Here is a 19,921-nt window from a genome sequence, read left to right as displayed (position 1 = left end):
TGCTAAAAACACCGAGCGACAAGGATGGAGAAGAGGAACGTGGGGGTGAAACAGCCGCGAGGTAAAGATTTGTGACATCAGGTTAAAATAAATAAATAAAGGTTCAAATCGAAGTGAACCAGTAGACCAAACATGGAGAAGCAGCATTCAGTCGCTAAGCACCAAAAAACTGCTAAGATGCTGAAACACTGAGTTCCTTTAAAGGGATATCTATATATGGATATCAAATATGACTTAAAAGAAATTGGACTTTGTAAATTGGGCCTCTGTCTCTTTAAGAACATCCTGCTCTTTCTGAAACTCCATCTTCAGGAAGTCATCACAACATGGCTCCTCTATTAACCCTTTAAGAACATTTTTATCAGCGTTTCACTAAGAAGTAGCTGCTATAATGAGCTCAGCAGATGCAAAGCTCCACCGGGTGTTTGCTAATTGCTGCTGGCTGGTCTGAAGGAGTGAGTTATTCACAGAGAGCGCTCTTTGAGGAAATGGCAGCAAATTGGAATTACGAAAATAAATTCACTTACAGGAAACACGTCAGTTTAGAGGAAACTCTTTGTTTGATAAAAAGTTTTTGTTCTAGGCTGGGTTTGTCTTTGTGTGTCTTTATAAATCCCTCAATGCTTATCTTTACTGCCAGATTACAAAAGACAAACGAGATTGGAAATGTGAAATATCATACCAAACAGGAAACAACCAAATCCCGTTTGCAGGGATGATCCAGAGCTGATTAAATGAAAAACTTCCTCGTTCTGAGTTTCTGCTGACCCGTCTGCTTTGTCTGTCCTCGTTTTCTGCCTGCTTCAGCACCAACATAATGAGTCACACAGTTCACTTTAAAAAACACAGCAAACAGTTGTTAATATCCAGATTCAGACGTTCATAAATCCAAGACTGAAATAATCAGGGCAAGACTTTTATGTTGCTTTGTTTGAACTGCGGTGCAGCAAACTGCACCATGAACAGTGTGCAAAACGTAAATTAAATTTTGAAAATGTAAGTTTAAAGGAAGTTAAATTCAGCACAATGAGATGCATAAATCAACAAAAACAATAAATTACATGACAGACATCCCAAAATCATGAGATCACATGATCCTGCAGCCAAAAGCCAAGGCTTAAAAACTCCATTACAGGATTTACTTAAGAAGGTAAAAATCAATCTGCGAAATTAAAAAATGTGCTTCATACAGAAAAAAAAAATCCTGCAGGAAGAACGTCAAAATGTCCTGCAAAAAGAAGCTTCTACAAGATTATTTACCAAGAATCCACAGATGAAGGTAAACATTAAAAAACTTCTTTTTTCATGCGGTGTATTTATCATCTACCTCTAATGCTCGAACCTGGAGCTTTTCCATGTTCCTCAGCCAATCAGCAGATTTAACGTCCCGCCATAAGTCATTGGTTTTCCATGAAGCTTGAGTCATTTCTAAATCCTCCCCCCCCCCAAAGAAACCTTCACACCGACTTCACAGCCGTGTGTTTATATGCAGGTTGGACAGACAGCAGATCTCGCCATGAAGAGCTGCATCAAGTCACTGCAAAAACACAAAATCTCGGTCTATTTTCTACTGCAAATATCTTAATACACTTAAAATAAGAAAAAATGAACTTAGAAGCAACTTCTTATCAAGATATAGGAGATGGTTTTAAGTAAATTAATTCCTGAAAGATTACCACTTTGCCAGTGGAACTAGTGCTTTTACAACAATATTAAATAATTATTTACCTAAAACAAGCTCCTTTATATTGTGGAAAACTTACTTGTAAATTAGTTTAGTCTTTTTTCAATGATACTAAGACATTCGCACAAGAAACTGGACCAACATACTTTGTAAGATTTTGTGTTTTTTGCAGTGTGGCAGTTCAGCTACATTTCTTTTATTTTTTTAATCTGTTAAATAATCCTAAACCCACAGACGTGTCCTGCTGAAGCTCAGACATGTGAGAACATGCTCTGTTTGTGAATTCACCTTTTAATATTCACGGGACTAGTGGATAATTCTCCATTGGTAAGATCAAGACTTTTACACTGCAAAAACACAAAACCTTACCAAGTATTTACGTCCAAATATCTTAGCATACTTAAAATAAGACAAAACTAACTTAGAATAACTTTTAAGAAGATATTGGAGCCTGTTTTAAGTCAATTATTTCTTAATATTGATGATAGAAGTCATAGGCCCACTGGCAGATTATTTCACTTTTAACAATAAAATTGTTCTTATGTCCAAGTAAAATAATCTGCCAGATTATTGAGAAATTATTTAAAACAGGCTTCTGTTTCTTGCTGAAACATTCAAATGTAGTACAGTATATTTGCACTAGAAACTAGACCAAAGTACTTGGTAAGATTTTGTGTTCTTGCAGTTCTTCGCTCTCACACTCGGTGATGAATCCGTACCTTTTTCCAGCCGTACGCTGACACGTCCTTCACCGACCTTTTGACGGGCGCGCCGCTGCCGTATCTCCTGAGCAGCAGACGCCTAATTATTCCTAAAAAAAGAAGCGGCTGTTATGAACCGACAACAAGCTGCTGAGAAGCTCTCGATGCAAATTAATCAGGCCGTCCGCGAGCGCCCAGAACAAAAACAAGTCCGTCAAGAGAGCTAGCAGGAATATCACAGGAAGCTAAATTTAAAGCAGTGAAGGACTCGGCATCATCAAACTGAGGAAACAGAGCGACAGCATCCTGTAGCTTCAAAACTTTACCATACTGATACTTAATGTTTGTACAATATTATAATGCAGCACTTATTTTTTGCCAAAAGACGATTTAGGCAAAAAAGAGAGAAAAAAAATCACTTTTTGCAAAAAATGTCTTAGGCCATTATTTCAGCAACGTGACAATATTCATCTTGTAAAAACCACGGGTGTTCAAAACGGGGTGCAGGGGTCGTTTTGGGCCCCTGGACTGATTTTGTGTGTCCCCCAACCGCAATTTAAGAATGAATTAAATAAACTAAAACAAAACTACAGCTTTTAAATTAAAATCTGTTTACAAGAAAGTTAGATCTTTTCCAAGCTTTCTGGTTTCTCTGTTTTCTTTTTTCTTGTTGCCTTAAGAGTCCAAAATTTGATTTGGCATAATTTTATTTTCTTTTTAATCTTTTTCTTTCATTTTTATTTTATTATTATTTTACTGTTTTTATGGTTTTTAATATTTTTGAAGTATTGAGCACCCGGCCATTTTGAATCATGTTACATATAAATATTTATTGTGTGTCGATGTAAAGTTTTCTGTCTGGCAAGAAAGTTGAATATTTTATATATTTTCTCTCTTTTTTTAAAATCGAGTCCAAAATAAAAAACAAACTGGAAGACTTATTTAAGAATGTGGAAAAACCATTCAATGTTCTGGATCTACGATCGTTGTAGTAAAATAAAAAAAATTAAAAATCAAGCTTATTGCACCCTGAAGGCTAATTGTAAGACACGGTGGTGGCAGCATGACTTTTTTCCCTACAGGAATGGGAGGGAAAACCTCTTAGAAGTTGCAAAAGGTGTGAGACTGGAATAGAAGAAATGGTTTAAAAACAAAACATTTTCATGTGTTTGAATGGCCCAGTCAAAGTCCATATCTGCATTGAATTGGTACGAGATGAAAACAGACTTTTTCCAACCTATTCGACTGAATTTTGGTCATTTTGTAAAGTTTTTGTAAAATGGAAAGGTTGTTGGTTGTACTGATGTAAGAAACTTGAATACAAACAAACGACATGTAAATTTCCTTCTACTTGACGATTATGTGCCACTCTGTGTTGGTTTGTTGCATAAAATCCCAATAAAATACCTTTGAAATTTTTGTTTGGAGGGTGAGAGAACGACAGAGGCGTATAAATACTTTTAGAAGTCACAGCAGATTGATTCTGTTGGATTAATATGTAGAGAAAAAATAAAGTTAACATGCATTCAGATATCAAGAGTATTCAAAGATTGTATCAAGCTAAAACTTTAAAGAGTTTTAATATTAAATAGCATAAAAAGCATGTTTATTTAAAAAGGTTTCTCAGAATTTAATGACTGATGTGGTTCTTCTCCAGAAACTTGTTTGTTCTTGTGTTTTTTTTGATGAAGAGCTTCTCTCCAAAGACTCCTGACAAACACACATTCTCTGAGCGTTTACATGGAAACTGTGTGTTTGAATCAAGAGCAGAAAGTTAGAGGATGCCACTGTGAGGTGTGTGTTCTCGCTCCCGAGTGTGTGTGTGTGTGTGTGAGAGAGTAGCTGTGTTAACAGAAGTCTTTGAAGAAGAAAGGATCTGTTCGCTGTGCAAGTCTTCATTCCTCAAACACACTTCCAGCCCCAGAGGCATTCCTCTGATATCACACCAATCTGCCTCACCTGCCTGTCCAGGCCGCTCCTCTTTAGCTGTCCTAGTTATCCTGCGCCGCTCCTCCATAAACTGACTCCATTGTCGTCGTCAAAGGGCCCCCTGGGTGCTCAGGCTCCAGTTCTCCCACACTGTGTCTTCCTCCTCCACGGTTGTGTGCGAAGGTGTGATTTGTGTGATTTTTGAGGAGCAGACGGCGTTGAAAGATGAACTTTGGTAGGTTGCTGTCACACAGGGATTAACAACAGCTGAAGGCATCGATGTGATGTCAGGATTACGCTGGTTTTCTGGAAACAACAAAGAAAAAACCATGAGGTGTGCTAACAAGAGAGGATAACAATAATAATAATAATAAAGTGAATATCAGTCACATATCCTCAAAAAATGTGGGTTTTATTTCAAACTTCATTGGATCAAAGAAAGGTACATTTTGTACATACGCGGGAACCTTTCTGAGCATTATTTTTCCAAGTACTAATTTAAAGGGGACCTATTAAGCAAAATTCACGTTTTGCACATTTTTGTGCTTCCATTTAGTTTCCAACTACATCTAAAAACAATCAAAGTGCTAAAAAAAACACCTAGCAATTCTTTTGGCAACAAGTTATTGTTTTTTAACATAAAGTCACAACTCAGTCGGCACTTCCCGCTACCTAGCAACCCCAGTAGAGTTCTGTACATTACCTAGCAATGAGCTCCAGCACATTTGGTCAGCTGTTTTTATCGCTGTGGTGCGCTGCTGGAAAAGACGAGTGTTTTGTTTTGTGGTTGTGCAGGAGGTTCCACTTCTGCTTTTCAAAGATGTATGTTTGTATACTTGTGCATCTGTTTGCAGAAATTTCCACATGCGAGTGTAAACGATGAGTTGGGGGAGGCACTACGCTAAACGGCTATTTAAAAATTCTTAAAAATAAATAAAACAAATAAATAAAATGAAGGGCAGATGATCAGCTCGAGATAAAAGTTAAAAATATTTTTGATGAGTCGAACCTGGACTAAATGAACAGATCCTTAAACAACAACCTCAGTTGACTAAGTGTGGCAAAAATAACAAGACAACTACGAAAAAGGCAGAAAATACTAAAAGCTAATAATATGAATAAAAAACCAAGAAATACATAATTTTAGCTGCAGCGATTTCCCAAAAGAAATCTTGATTCAATAAAGTACTAATATCGGCCTTTTTTTGTAACTAGTGTTGAAGCCCATGGGAAAACGGATGTGTTTTCAGTCTGGACTTAAACTGACCTTTAAAATACAATCATAAATCCTTTCTGAACCAAAATCCTTTAAAATGGAATGATAAAGTTAAATAACATCTGAAATCAGTCACTAATTTCTGATTAGTGCATCCTCCCAATCCATGGAAAAGTAGCAGTTTTCTCACTTGACAGATAAAAACTGGTCTGATAAGATAGAGTGCAGAAAAGATTAGAAACAGCTGCTGGATTGTTGGGAATGATGATAAAGAAATGTATGGGAACACTTTTTTTTTCTGGCCAAACATATTTTAGGGAAAGTTTTCAAAAGGGAAAACCGTTTTTTTATCAGGATGCTACGGCTCTGTGGATCACCAGGCAGATTTAAGGCAGAGCTGTAATTGTGGTTATAAACTGTACACTGTTGATTGATGCTGGACAGCAGCGCTGCTCATAGGAACATTAACAAGCTTTCACTTCATAAAGCCTTCGTCTTCCTGCACTCTATTTAAACTGTACAGTAAATGGCGTTTAGTCACGCTGGCTGCGTTAGAATGTGAGAAATGGGACCAAGTTGTCCCACATCATATACACTGACTCAGTCCCTGCGCTGACATGTTGATTCATCTGTTGCTGAGGGAGACATTTCCAGACCAGAATCAGGATTTAATTAAATCCAAAAGGAGGATTTCTGGACTCTAAGTGGCGGGATGGCGGCATGCTCGCTCCGTCTGCAGCTCCAACACCTCGGGGTGTTTTTCTGCTGGTCTAACTGCTCCTCCTCGCTCACTGTAGTTTATTGCTTTCACGTTAACCGCACTTTGAGTCCCGCGCCCTCGCACTGACAGTAAATCAGTTCAGGAATTATCAGAAATACTTCAGATGTTTTCTGCAGCACGCTTCGAGATCCCATGACAAACTTTGTGTCTTTATGAGAGACATGGGGAGGAAATTAATTATAAACACATTTAAAAGATCTGAACAAGAACCAATATGAAAATACAACTGCAGAAGGGAAGATGCAGGGGACGACCTCTGACCTTTTAGCAGAAGAGCAGCAGAAAACGCTACAACTCAATGAAACTATGATGACTAAAGAAAGCTTTGTCTTCTACTGTAGCAGTTTTACATTTATTATAATCATATTCTGCTATTTGTTTCTAAATCTACAGATAATTATCACAAAAACTTTAAAATAAAGGAGCTCATCTTGTAGAAATCTGATTTTGTTCTTCCTTCTGCACCTTTTGCCCCGATTTTCTCATGCAAATGCAAAAATTTAGTTTACACTCAGTCTATTTGGATTTAAAGTGACAAGAGACCCTAAAACAGCTAAACCCTCATTGCCCTAAGAATGATTTTGTGCAAAAAAATGTGATGAATGTGTTTTGAATCGCTGATCCTAACTTGTTCAAGGAAGCATAATAGGTCAACTTTAAAACAAATACTGAACTCACTGGAAAAATAAAATAAAAATGTCCATTTTCTGTGATTTTTTTCTGTTCATAGCAACAGCAATCTCAGGATTTACTGACTAATCAGAAACTCAAACTAAAGAATAAGTCAACAACAAAACACTTGTCTTTTCCAGCAGCCATTGCACAGCGCATACAGCGGTAAAACCAGCTAACCAAACATGCTGGGGCTTAGTTTGGTTTCCTAGGTAATGGTTTGAACTCTGCCTGGGTTGCTAGGTAATGGGTTGGGGTTCGCTGGGGTTGCTAGGTGAGGAGGAGTGCCTGCAGATTTGTGACATTAAATTCTGAAGGTTTTTGAAACTGCTCATTTTCCAGACACCAAAAACCTTGATCTATTGCCGAAAATCATCTGGGTGTTTTTAAAAGAAGTAGAAATCCAAATGGAAGAACAAGAACGTGCTAAATGCAAATTTTGCATAATAGATCACCTGTAAATGATCCTGACTTCATCATTGATCATCAACTCCAGCAGATCTATTGATCTTCACTTCCGTCTCTATGGAAACGATACGAATTCTGTCCTCAGCAGAAATTTAGGAAGTCGCAATAAATGTTAGGAATCTGGTGACACAGGTTGTTCATTGTGGACCTCACAGAGGGGTTTCTCTGCCGTCGGATAATGGGAAGCTCTGATGGTTTTCACAGCTATGAACCGGCGCAGTGTTCGCTCAGGCCAGAGGAATGTGTGAAACTGGCAGATTGTTGCATCTGTGAACAGTTGGGGACGTGTGAACGGCATTTCTTCTCCTTTCTCTCCTTCCATTGTTCCGCCTTCTGGTTTGTCAGCCCTGGGTTAGTTCATGTTTGCAAATATATTGTTTTTCTGCATGTTTTAACCACCTTGGAAACGTGAGGCTCCAGACAGGTTGCAGTAAAACAGAATGACTGTGTGAATCATTGTGTGAGCAGTCAGGAGGAGGTATGTGTCAGGAAAGAATGGGGATTTTATGATTTGACCCGGGGAAAAAACAAGGGGGATTTTCTTAATGTGAGTGGACATGCCAGAGTGTACGCTCTAATTTTTTACAGGCAGTGAATTTGTGGTTGTCGACAGAATGTCTGATTTGAAAACTTCAGCAAAAAACAGGCAGTTAGGTCTCTTTCAGTAACTTCTAGATGCATCATAAAGAAGTAAATGCATGAAATACATGGGAAGATTTTGCCGTTTCGGGAAACATTTACGAGATGTGTGGGAGATAAACATATTTCAGCTTTACTGCAGAATGAACTGAACTTAAGGAGGAATTTTAGTAAATTAAATAAACATTATTTAAAACTTCACATTTCATATTCTGCAGTAAAATAATTTCCAGATGTAATCATAGTTCAGACAAAGACCCTTAAAAATATTATTGTGGTTCAGTATTCAAAGATTTACCTACTTGCACATTTCTCTATGGAACAAAGCTATTAATTATTTTCACATAACTCGTCTGTTTATGGATTTTCTCCTGGAGAAGCGTCAGTACCAAGGCACGATGCTTACCGACACGCTATTGGTCCAAATCTTTTGAGCAACTTGTTCCCCTCCTCGCCTGCGGGAGCGCTGCAGCAAGAACCAGCAAAGGAAATAACACAAAAATCTCTGAAGACACTGAGCACAACTTCCTTCTTCACAAAATGTAAACAAAAATGGAGCATCATCAGGATTTTTCTTTTGTCTTTGACAAAAGACCGCAAACCATTTCTCCCACTAGCGCTGGAATCATGCGTTTGTTTTGGTTGCATTTACCCAGAATTCCCTGCTTCCTGCTTTTGGAGCGGTCTCCAGTCTGCTTGGCGTTCACATATGCACTCGAACTGCACCAGAGTTCATTTTAACCGAAACAAGACAGAAGTTTGTAGACAGATCAAAGTTCGCTTTGTGGAGTACGATTACGCGTTCACACCTCCCCAAACGAACCAGACTTTCCAGGCAAACGGACTGGAGTTTGATTAATGCAGACTAAACAGGGTTGGTGTGAATGCACAATTAGTGGTTGACTGACAAGTTTCTTTTGAAGAAACTATGGTGTAAACTCGAGAACATCTGATATACACAAGCGCATATTGATATGAAATCAACAGATTCTTTGCAACAAGGATTTGCCTTGGTAGTTCCTTATGTAAATACTATAAAAATGTGGTATTTTTAATCAATGTTACCCATAAGGACCAAGCGATAGGGCAACATTGCCTTTCGACTTCATGTCACTGCGCCCATTCAATGTTCAGTTAGCACTCTGTGTCCAGTAGCTTATCGCATTTACTCCCAGAGGTCTGCCCTTTTGCAGGCTGACTGACTAAAGCAATAACTCCAGCCAGCTGTAATAGTGTTAATCAACTTCTTTCATCTCAATAGCAGATTTAACAAGAAATTTTAGCTGCCAGATTTTCTCATAAAGTCTGAGGCTTTTTATTTACTCCTACCAGACCTTTAATCATCAGAACACTTTGGAGTTTGTCCCAATCACAGTCCATTGACAAATCATCATTCATTAATGATGATTTGTAAAAAATGTCTCTCTGGTTTTATAATTGGTTTCCTCAAAAGTAAATGAGGTGAAAGGAACGCCTGATAAAAATGTCATTTTTGGAGGAACTGAAAACTCCCTGATTGTGACTAAACATAACTCCTGACCAGAACTGGATGTTACTTTTCCTGCTTTCCAGTGTTTGAAGGGCAGGAATCTCTCTTAACCAGCTCTTAACATTTCTGTCCTTCTGGCGTGATGAGAGACTCGCTGGCAGATCCCTCACAGCCAACACACACTCCCAACACTCGACACTGATCCCAGCATTCCTCATGTCCAAGTCATCGGTCGGTTTTGTTTTGTCAACAGTTCGCCCAGCTCTCTCGCCTGAGCTGCTGTCATACCTGTTCTCCATCATCTTTCTGAAGACTCCATCCAGCTCCTCGGGCTTTTCTCCCACCCACTCACAAACCGCCAAGCTCAAGGAGCTACTGCCCCCTCCATGCCTCAAACCCCCGCCGCGGGGACTACAACGCCAAGATCTCTGACCTTTCCCAGGATTCTCCTCGGCTGCCAGCCTCTGGATAAACTTTTATGCATGAAGGTCGTTTATCTCACATCTGCAGACAAAAGCACATCATACAGTCAGAGTTGATGCTTCTGACAGATTTCTCGTGTTGCATGGTGACTTTACTGCAGCTTCTCGTCTGTGATGAACTCTAAAGTTACCACATTTGACATGAAGGACTTTTATCACCATAGGGGGTTCAGTTGGAACTACTAGTTGTGGCCAGAGAAGGTTAAAACAGGCCTCTGCATTCCTGCTTATAGTTCAATAATAACATTTTAATCTGATTAACCACAAGGTTGCTGTCAACTAATCAAGACTAATTAATTGTTAAATGTTTTTATTACAAATCAATTGTCTTAGATCATGTGTTTATCGTTGTTTATGTTTTTTATGTTCACAGTTTAGTGTTGCTTCAGTCATGAATTGCTGCGTGTAAAATTATGCTTTGCTACGTTGTTTTGTCTACAACAGTAAATAAATTCTTGTGTTCTTCCTGTGGAGGAGAGAGTAGAGATGTTTTCAGAGATTACGGTTTAAGAAACAGAAGATTGGCTCCATAGAGAAACAGCTGAAACAGAAAAGGAAATTACACTCAAAGTGCAGAACAGATGATGTCCAAAACGTACAGAAACATGTTCAAAACATTTACGCCGTTAAAAGAATGCGAGTTAACGCATTCATTTTGACAGCCCTAGCTTTTTCCATCTTCATTTCTGTTTTTTTCTTTTATTTATCGTTGCACAAAAACTCACAGTTCAGCCTCTAAGATATTATTTGGATACATTACAAGTAGCTTAACTTGCTTACGGCGTTTCCATTTTTCACTGTATTTCTGGGCCTGAATAAAAACAAGGCAAAGTTGTGAAAGAGTCAAACTGAAATTATAAATCAATCCAATATCGCCTGGTAAGCATGCCACAATACACCGTAATCAACTTTGTTTTAGGACATTAGTGTGGTTGATATGTGCAATAGGAGTGAATGTAGTAATGTTGGTCAGCTGAAAGGTCTGTGGATTGTTAAATTAAAAGCTATGTAAACAAAGTCGTAACACAAAGATCAGCCAGCTCCGCCATCTTGCTGCTACGCTCTCCTGTCTCGTTGTGTAGCACTCAGTGCTAACGGCACAAGCTTGGTTTCACAAACTGATGGAAATTGGCCGTCAGCTCTCAATAAACCTCTTCCATTCACTGTAGAATTGAACAAATTTGAAGTTACAAAAATAAATTTGCTTAATGGAAACAAGCCGATTTTGAAAAAAACTCCAGTTTTTCGATAAAAGGTCTTTGGGTATGAGGTAGTTTTTCAGACGTACCAAAACTAGTGTATTTTCATACGTCCGAAAAACACTTTTTCCAGCTGTTACTACTGGCAGAAATGACAAAAAAAAGAGTTCTTTTGGTGGAAACACACAAACTGAGGACTAGTGTTCAGGTAACTCCAATCACTAATAGCACCAGGATGGATCAATATCACTCAGGCTTTGATCCAGATCTTCGTTTCCGGTGTGGCAGAGAGAGTTATAAAGAAAAGACAACTGGAAAAAGTTACTCAACATAACAGTTTAATGTTTTTGGTAATAAAAACAACAATACAAAACATCTGTGCCACCACCATAAGGACTGGTTTTTTATATACATGTTCCTTATTAGATTGATCTTAGAACTCATAAACTGAGTAAGAACCAGCAATAAAATGACTGAATCCAACTCTGCAGCCAGCTCCCACTGAACTCAGCAGGGTGCGCTGCTCAGCATGAGCAGCAAACAGCAGGCTGCTCACATCAATCTATGCTCCAGCTTCCCTCAAGCATGCATCTGCAGTCATGCAGCTCCATGTACAGACCTGCAGCTGTGAGGGAGCCATTACTGTGGTAACGCATCATAAACACCATGATGAAATATGACTGGAGAACATTTCTGATCATTTCTGTTTAAGAGATGGCTCTTCCAGAGATGTAAATGTGGTCAGAACCTCCTTAAATGTGCTCCTCAAAGTCCTCAAAATATCTTTCAACTCAACTCATTTCAGCTCTTTTCAACTTATTTATATGGCCCCAATTCACGAAAGTCGTCTCAAGGCATTTTTAGTCTAATTCAAAGTCAACAACTTCAGTTACAATTTGCTCCAAGTTATTAAACAAGAGTCGTACACTTTGACAAGCTTGTAGCCACCGTGGACGGTCGCTAGCTTTGTAGCTATCCCTCACAATGAGCAAACTAAAAGTCATTTCTTCTGAACAAAAAGTCAACAAAAGAGTTTCTTTGCATTGTTTAAAATATAGTGAACTTCCCACCTATTCACGGTTTAGTATTTGCTAATATTTATCTGCAACGTAAATCCACATTATTTGTGGAAAATTCATGAATAATAAAAAATTTTTGGTAGAAAAATACATTTTTTGAGCCTTTTGCACAACCAACATCATCGCGGCAGGTGGCTTCTGGATGGCAAGTCAACTGGAGCTCAGCTTGGGTTGCTAGGTGACGAGCAGTGCCTGCTGATTTGTAAAGTTAGATTCAGATTTAAAAAAAAAAATTTTTAATGGCTCATTTTCCAGACACCAAAAAACATGGACCTACTGCCAAAAAAACACTAGTCCAAGTGGGGGTTTTTTAAGCACTTGAACTATTTTTTACAAGTAGTAGAAACTCAAATGTAAAAACAAAAATGTGCAAAATAAGAATTTTGCACAATCCGTCCCTTTAATAATTCTGGAAACGGATATAAAAAGTCTCTAGTTTCCAAGATTCGCAGCTCAGGTAAGAGAATTTGCTGGCATATGAAGGAAAACTACTGGAACACACTATCTGCCCCAAAACAACACATAGAGCACTGAGAAAACATCAAATATGATCAAGTACGTTGGTCTGGCTTCTAGTGGAAATATCTTAGAACACTTAAAATAAGGCAAAACTAGCTTTCAAGTAACTTTTCAGCTAGATATAAAGTAAATAATTCTTTAATATACATAAAAAATTACTAGTTCCACAGCCAGATTTATTTCACTATATTTTCCCATGTAATAAAAGAAACAATCTGCCAATGAAACTAGTATTTTTATCAATGTAAATGAATTATTGACTCAGTAAACTCATGTATGTTGCTAAAAAGTTCCTTCTAAATTAGTTTGACCTTAAGTCAAGTGTATATTTGTTCTAGAAACTTGACCAAAATTACATTTCTCCAGCAGACAGAAGGAAGCTGGTCACAGTTGATGGAAAGTTGAGCAGATCTAAATACAGAACAGTTTTTGGAAGAAAACATTTAACAGGCTGCAAACCGTTGAGACTTGGCTGCATGATCATGACCCTGAACACAGTCAGAGCTGCAATGAAACGATGTAGATCAAAGCATATTTATGTGTTACAACGGCTCAGCTAAAAGTAACTCAATGTGAACCAAAGTCTTGAGACGGGTTGCAGTTCTGCATGCACTTTTAGTCACCTAGTTTGAGATCATAACTGTAATATTTTCCAACTAAGGCTCTGCTCATAATCATTTTCTCATTAAGTCTTTAAGGCGCAATACTTTCCAGTACTGCGGGGAAAAAAATACATAATTGGGATAGTCATGCAAAGTTTTCTCCTGAATATTTAATGAGAGCATGTACATGTATAATTTTCATCTGTGTAGATTTTTTTTTACGATCTGACATGCAACAGTGACCAATTAACACACATCCACGTCTGCTGTGATGCAGCTTAATCCTGATCAGTGTTGTATAAATGTGCAAAACAATTAGGACCCGTGTGTGTCTGAAGGATACAGCATATTTCCATGCGTGCAGGCTGTTCTTAAATACCTGCTAACGATCCACGAGTCATAAAACCTTCAAGGCAAACCAAAGAGGCCCAGCAGGCAGCCCACAAAGCGCGCAGCACAACCCCGCTGGCCAGGAAAAACACCACATCCTCCGCTTTCACACAACTTTCACAACGATGACTCACTGGCTGATATTAATGATATAAATCACTAATGCAGAATTAGAGCTTTCCATTTGGTTTTGTTGGAATTTATTGTGAAGGTAAAGGACAGGCTGAACTTTAAATTGGGGTACAATGTAATAAACATGCAACTGAAGCTTGAAAACAGGCAGAAATATGAGGTCAGGACCTGGCTGGAAGGGTTCAGATCCGACATCAATCAGCATTAGTTCCCGTGATCATCGCGGCCAGGGCTGAAATAAAAACCTAAATCGCTTTTCTAAAACAATTGTGAAGCATTTGCCTTAATCATGAGGAGCATCATTAACTGTCTAGCTGTCTAGTAGGAGGGACGAAGATTTAGTAAAATAGTTATGCCAGAAAATCTGTAATTAAAAACTTTAACAAATTCTTACTGCTGTCTGATTAGTTTGTTCTCAATGGGTGGATTCATGCACAGAAATATGTGCATGAATCCACATACTTTTTGTAGAAGATCTCTTCTGCAAAAACACAAAATCTTAAAGTATTTGGTAAGATTTTATTATTTTCAAATGCAAATATCTTTGTACACTTGAAATAAGACAAAACTAACTTACAAGAAACTTTTCTGCACAAGATACAGGAACTTGTTTTTAGTCAATAATTTCTTAGTACTGATAAAAAGTAAGAATTTCAAGTTTTATTCACAGATTATTTCACTTGTAACATAAAAAGATGTCTTGTTATACATGAAATAATCTGCCAGCGGAACTAGTACCTTTTCCAAATCATTATTAAAACAAGCTTTACTTATAAGTTGGTTTTGCCTTAATTCAAATTAACTAAATTATTTGCACTTGAAGACAGACAAAAAATAGATTTTGTTTTTGCAGTGTTCAGACACCTCTCCCTAAAGCAAATAGAAACACCAACTATTGTTTTTAGGGATAGTTTGGCCATTGTAAATAAAAAAAAAGGAGGAAACATCTCCAAAAACTTTCTAGAAAAACAAGGAAATGTATGCGCTCCAAAAGTTACAAATTTACAAGACAATAACTCCAAAATTTTGAGATTGATCTCAGAAATGCTCTAGTCTAATCTGAGCATGTAAAGTTGAACATTTTAAACTTTTGAAATACAAATGTTTCTCTCTTTTTCTTTTTTTTTTTAGAAAATGTCAATGTTTTTTGGTGGAAATGTACAACTCCTTTTTTCTTTCCATAATGTTTATCCTTTATTTAACCAGTCGCGTTATTCAGAACACATTCTTACTGATGGGGAGGGAAGAACACATAGCGACCCAAATTCGCCGTGTTACATCCAAACTGAGCATCATGAGCAATCATGAGTTTAATACTGAGCAGCGCCAGGAACATTTGCGTCAACTTTTGAATCAGAAAGATTGTGATTAACCAGCCCTGCAAGCAGAACGTCTCTGGAGAGAACGGCACAATGAAGAATCAAGAAACAGCCAAAACCTTCTGGTTAGCGTTCTGTCGGTCTGAAATATTTGATCTACATGACATTTGTTTGGCATGATGTGGATTTTTTTTCTGTTTGCGTGCATTGCAGAAACACCAAATTAAATATTTTCGGCCTGGTTTCTGGTGGAAACAGATTACTATGCCTCAAATAACATTAACCTAACTTACAAATAACTTTTCAGCAAAATATAGGAGCTTGTTTAAAGTCAATAATTCTTGAATATAGACAAACTGGCACATTGTTCCATGTTTAGCAAGCTATTTTTCCGATTTTACAGGTGACATAATCTACCAGTGGAAGTAGGACTTTTTCATAAATATTAAGGAATTATTGGCTTAAAACAAGCTCCTAGGTCTTGCTGAAAAGTTAGTTTGGTCTTATTTCCAAAAATATTTGAACGAGAAACTAAATCAAAAACACTTGATTTTGTGTTTTTGCAGTGTGGATATTGGCGTACATCTTTTGATGCTCACTTATATTGCGTATGTTTACAATATAAATAGATTTGTACGCATAGCAAACTAATTCACTATTAGGTGAATTGTTTTCATCACGTTTGGGCCAGAAATGAATTTATATAAGACAAAATTACATATCTGGTTTATTTGAGTTCATGAAAACCAGGACCTTGAGGTTCTCTCTCTAACTGGCTAAAGGCAGATTTGAAAATCATATTCATGTTTGTCCTGGATCTGGAAAGATTTCTCTAGTAATAAACCCAGTTTTGTTTTTAAAAAAAGAGACTTTCTGGGTAAAAAGGAAACTCATAAATGATTTTATTAGCAATAGATTTATACTAGCACTCTTTACAACCTCATTTTAACATAAATTTTAAGTTTTTAATGACAGGTTCTCTGTGGAGTGTCATATTTCTGCCACTGAGGTTCATGCATGACGAAAACATGAAGCAACAGTTTTAACGCAAAAGAGATAGAGAGAGAAATGAAAACAAGATTTTCTGGCAATACTGTAGCATCAAAGAGCCAGATAACAAAAACCAGAATAAAGATCAAGATTAGATGAAAACATGAAGTTGTTAGAAGGTGTCAGAGCAGCGTTAGGGGAAGGAAGCGGGGTTCTCTGTCTCATGGACCTATTTTTCTGCCACGATGTGTCCAGTTGTGCAGACAGCATGCGTCTCCTCTGGCTAACTACCTGACAACACAGAGAACCAGCACAGTGCCAGGCAGTCTGCAGACATCAAACGGCCTCCACGGTGGAGGGCCGCTCTCCTCAGAGCTGCAGGCCTGTCAGCAGCGACTGCCAAGCTGAGAAAGGCCGAGTCGTATTCAGAAGCTACGACAGGAGGAACAAACAGCAGCGGCAGCGGGAGCCATGTTGGAGGATCAGTCAGGAGGCAGGAGACCAAAGTCTAACTGCTAAAACCAAACGTCAAACAGGCCGGGAGCGGTTTCTCAGTAAACGGAGAAACTAGCAGGCTTCGCTTTAAAGAGTTTCTGAGAGAAGACAATAAACCGGATCTTTAGATGTTCTTCTTTACTGCTGGAACCGTAATGTCTTCTATTTTTCTTAAAGTAGAAAGCGATACGTAAGTGTAACTTTTTTGTGCTTTCCATCATGTTATAATGTTATTCCCTCACCTGAAGTGTTGCTTTGATTCCGTCATGCATGTTTGAAAAACCCTTTAATCTCCATTCCAACCAATCAGCTGTGCAAAACGCCTGGTTGGACCTAGCTCCGCCCCCACTCAGCTCCTTCAGACTAGCCAGCAGGAATTAGCAAACACCTGTTGGAACTGCACATGTGCTGAGTTCATTATAGGAGCTATATCAGGGTTAATAGAAGAACCACGTAATGATGACTTCCTGAAGGAGTTTCAGAAAGAGCAGGAGTTCTTAAAGAGACAGAGATCTAATTTCAAGTTGTTAAATTAGGACGTCCAATTTTTTAAATCATATTTGATAGATATAGCAACAACTGAAGGTAACATAATTACATGATTGTGCTATAAACTGGAACTATGTGCCTGAAAAACACAATTTGCAAGCCGTTTCTTGCTTCTAATGTCCTTTTAGGGATAAAAAAACAGGATTTATTTATTTGGACATAATTATCTGTTTAACATGGAAAACTTTAAGTCTACAAAGGTTTCCTGTCTTCATTCACCCATCATCCTCTGATTTTCAGAGATCAGGATGTGGCGATTATAACTCCTGGACATATTAACAAATTTCACTGGTTCTGTTGGATCCCAAGAAGCCAGACAGTCTCTTGAGACAGTTCTGGGTCTGTTCAGCAAATAACTTAAGACCCTCCAAAGGGAAACCTCCAGAAAGCATCCAGATTACATCCCTGAATCAACGTAACTGATTCCTTTCAATGTAAAGAAGAAATGGCTCAACACCGAGACTCTCCAGCCGATTATGACCATCCCATAAGGAGAAAACCCATTTAAGAAGCTTGTATCTGATCCCAATTTATCAGTACTTATCCAAATAAGAGACTGGAAAAACACTCATTACTTCAGAAGAATACCAGATCAGTTTATCCATCATACCTTACAATCCCTTAAATGGAGAACAATGACCAGAATCTGAGAGGCACTAACTCTCGTAGTTCAGTATCTCAATGACTGGCCAAGAAAATTTGCCTTAGAAGAGATTTTGGACCAAAGCTCTTTGCAGAAATACCACAGAAAACCAGATGCCTTATCTGGAAAAGGAAAATCAGTTTCCCAATGGACAGTTGACTCAGTTGATCTCAATCAGTCTCAGCAGGAAGTTTGTAAATCCTTTTCAAAATGGTTTAAATTTAGCTTTTTCATCTTGGTGGTTGCTGATAAGAAAAATGTCCGATAATCCTGGATAATTTTCCTCGACTTCTAAAAACTCTAGCTCTGTTCCAGTCTGTTTAATTGTTCCAGTTATCAGTGGCTCCGGTTTGTTGAAAAAGGCTTTTGCCTCTGATGTTGTTCCAGTTTTAAAGCAAGCAGCTGTTAGACTGTTTCTGTGAACCAGAAATATTCAGAGCATTCGTTGAACACAAAATATCTTCAAACGAGCATCTTCACAACAACAAACAAAACTACCAATGGAAACCAGTTTTTTAAAAATTGTGTTTTTGGCAGTTCTCTGATTAATCTCTGGCAGACGAAGTGGAACTAGGTTTCTTTATTTAACCTCATTTTTCATTATGTCTCTAACATTTTGTCAGTATTAAACTGTCCCTAATATTTTAATTATCCTCTCAGAGTAGGTCAGGACAATTATCATCAAGCGACAAGTTTAATCACTGTCACACCAGGCTCATTTAATATTGTTGCTCCTGAGTTTAGGTTGCATGATTTGTAAAAATTAATAATACATCAGCTTTTTTGGCAGGAAAATTTCGAATGTTTTGCGTGTGTTGTATTTTTAATGGTGTGGTAAGAAGGCCAAGCCGATGTTGCCTCGGAGGAAAAGGAAGGAGGAAAAGAGGAATGGTAGGAAAATGTTTTAATCAGAGTTCAGCATCATTTTCTGTTTCTTTACCACTTTATAATGCAGATCTTCCCTTAGAAATGTTCGGAGATGGGTAAAGTATCCAAAAATTGTATTCAAGAGTAGCATTTCCTCAACATATTTGTATTCAAGTAAAAGTAAAATGTACAATAAATTACTTAAGAGTAAAAATTTATTTGGTAAAAGGGCAACTCAGATACCTAGTAACTGATCAAAACATCAAGGGCCTAATACTTGAAGAGGACATATTGTGCAAAAGTTGCATTTTACAAATTTTTTTACTTCCATTTGTGTTTCTACTCCTTCTAAAAACAACCCAAGCACTTAAAAAAAAAAACACCCAGTCAGTTTTTGGCAATAAATTAATGTTTTTGTGTCCAAAAACCTCTGGAATGCAACGTCACAAATCAGCAGGCACTGAAACAGTTACCTAACAACCCCAGCTGGGCACCGCCCGTTACCTAGCAACGGAAGAAGAACTCCAGAATTCTAGCACTCAAAAAGTAAGAGTAGCCAAACCCCATAAGTAAAAGTAAAACATAGTTAAATACTAAAATAGTAAAAATACTTCTCAAAGTAGCTTTTTTCATACATTTAGTAAATGCAACTAGTTACTACCCAACTCTGGAAACGTTAAATGAACTGCTATGAATTGGACTTGTTTCCTTCCCCTGAAATGTTCACTGAGGGAACGTTTTTTAGGTTCACAGTCTTGAACCAAACACTTGATATGGCTCTCGTTTTTCTTCATTCCTTCCAGATTTCTCTGTCATCTTTACAAGAGATCTCGATCTACAGTTTTTTTTGCAGGTCCCTCGAAGTTTTTCTCTGGACGTTAGCTCTTCAGCTAGGCTCAAAACCTGACAAATCTTGCTGATTGGCCTGACAAAGTCGATGTCAGGAGGAAATCAGTTTGATGCATAAAGATGAGGGTTACATTTGCTTTGCTTCTGGAGCAAATTAGGAACATGAACTCACCCTGAGCTCATGGATCCCGGGATAGATTTTATCATTTCAGGGCAGTGATCCTGCA

The 19,921-nt window shown here is 37.9% G+C and overlaps 1 long non-coding RNA gene across 2 annotated transcripts in view; it reads right to left on the bottom strand.

Moving 5' to 3' along the window:
- Positions 1-4,037: 4,037 nt before the first annotated feature.
- Positions 4,038-19,921, bottom strand: part of LOC114148477 (uncharacterized) — a 41,816-nt gene continuing 25,932 nt past the window's right edge. For both annotated transcript variants that reach the window (XR_003596292.1, XR_003596293.1), the window contains one exon: positions 4,038-4,620. This is a non-coding gene — a long non-coding RNA (uncharacterized LOC114148477). The remainder of the gene's footprint in view (positions 4,621-19,921) is intronic.

The sequence above is a fragment of the Xiphophorus couchianus genome, chromosome 7 (genome assembly GCF_001444195.1).
Source record: "Xiphophorus couchianus chromosome 7, X_couchianus-1.0, whole genome shotgun sequence".
Classification (NCBI taxonomy): domain Eukaryota; kingdom Metazoa; phylum Chordata; class Actinopteri; order Cyprinodontiformes; family Poeciliidae; genus Xiphophorus; species Xiphophorus couchianus.
This window is presented reverse-complemented; position numbering and strand designations above follow the sequence as displayed.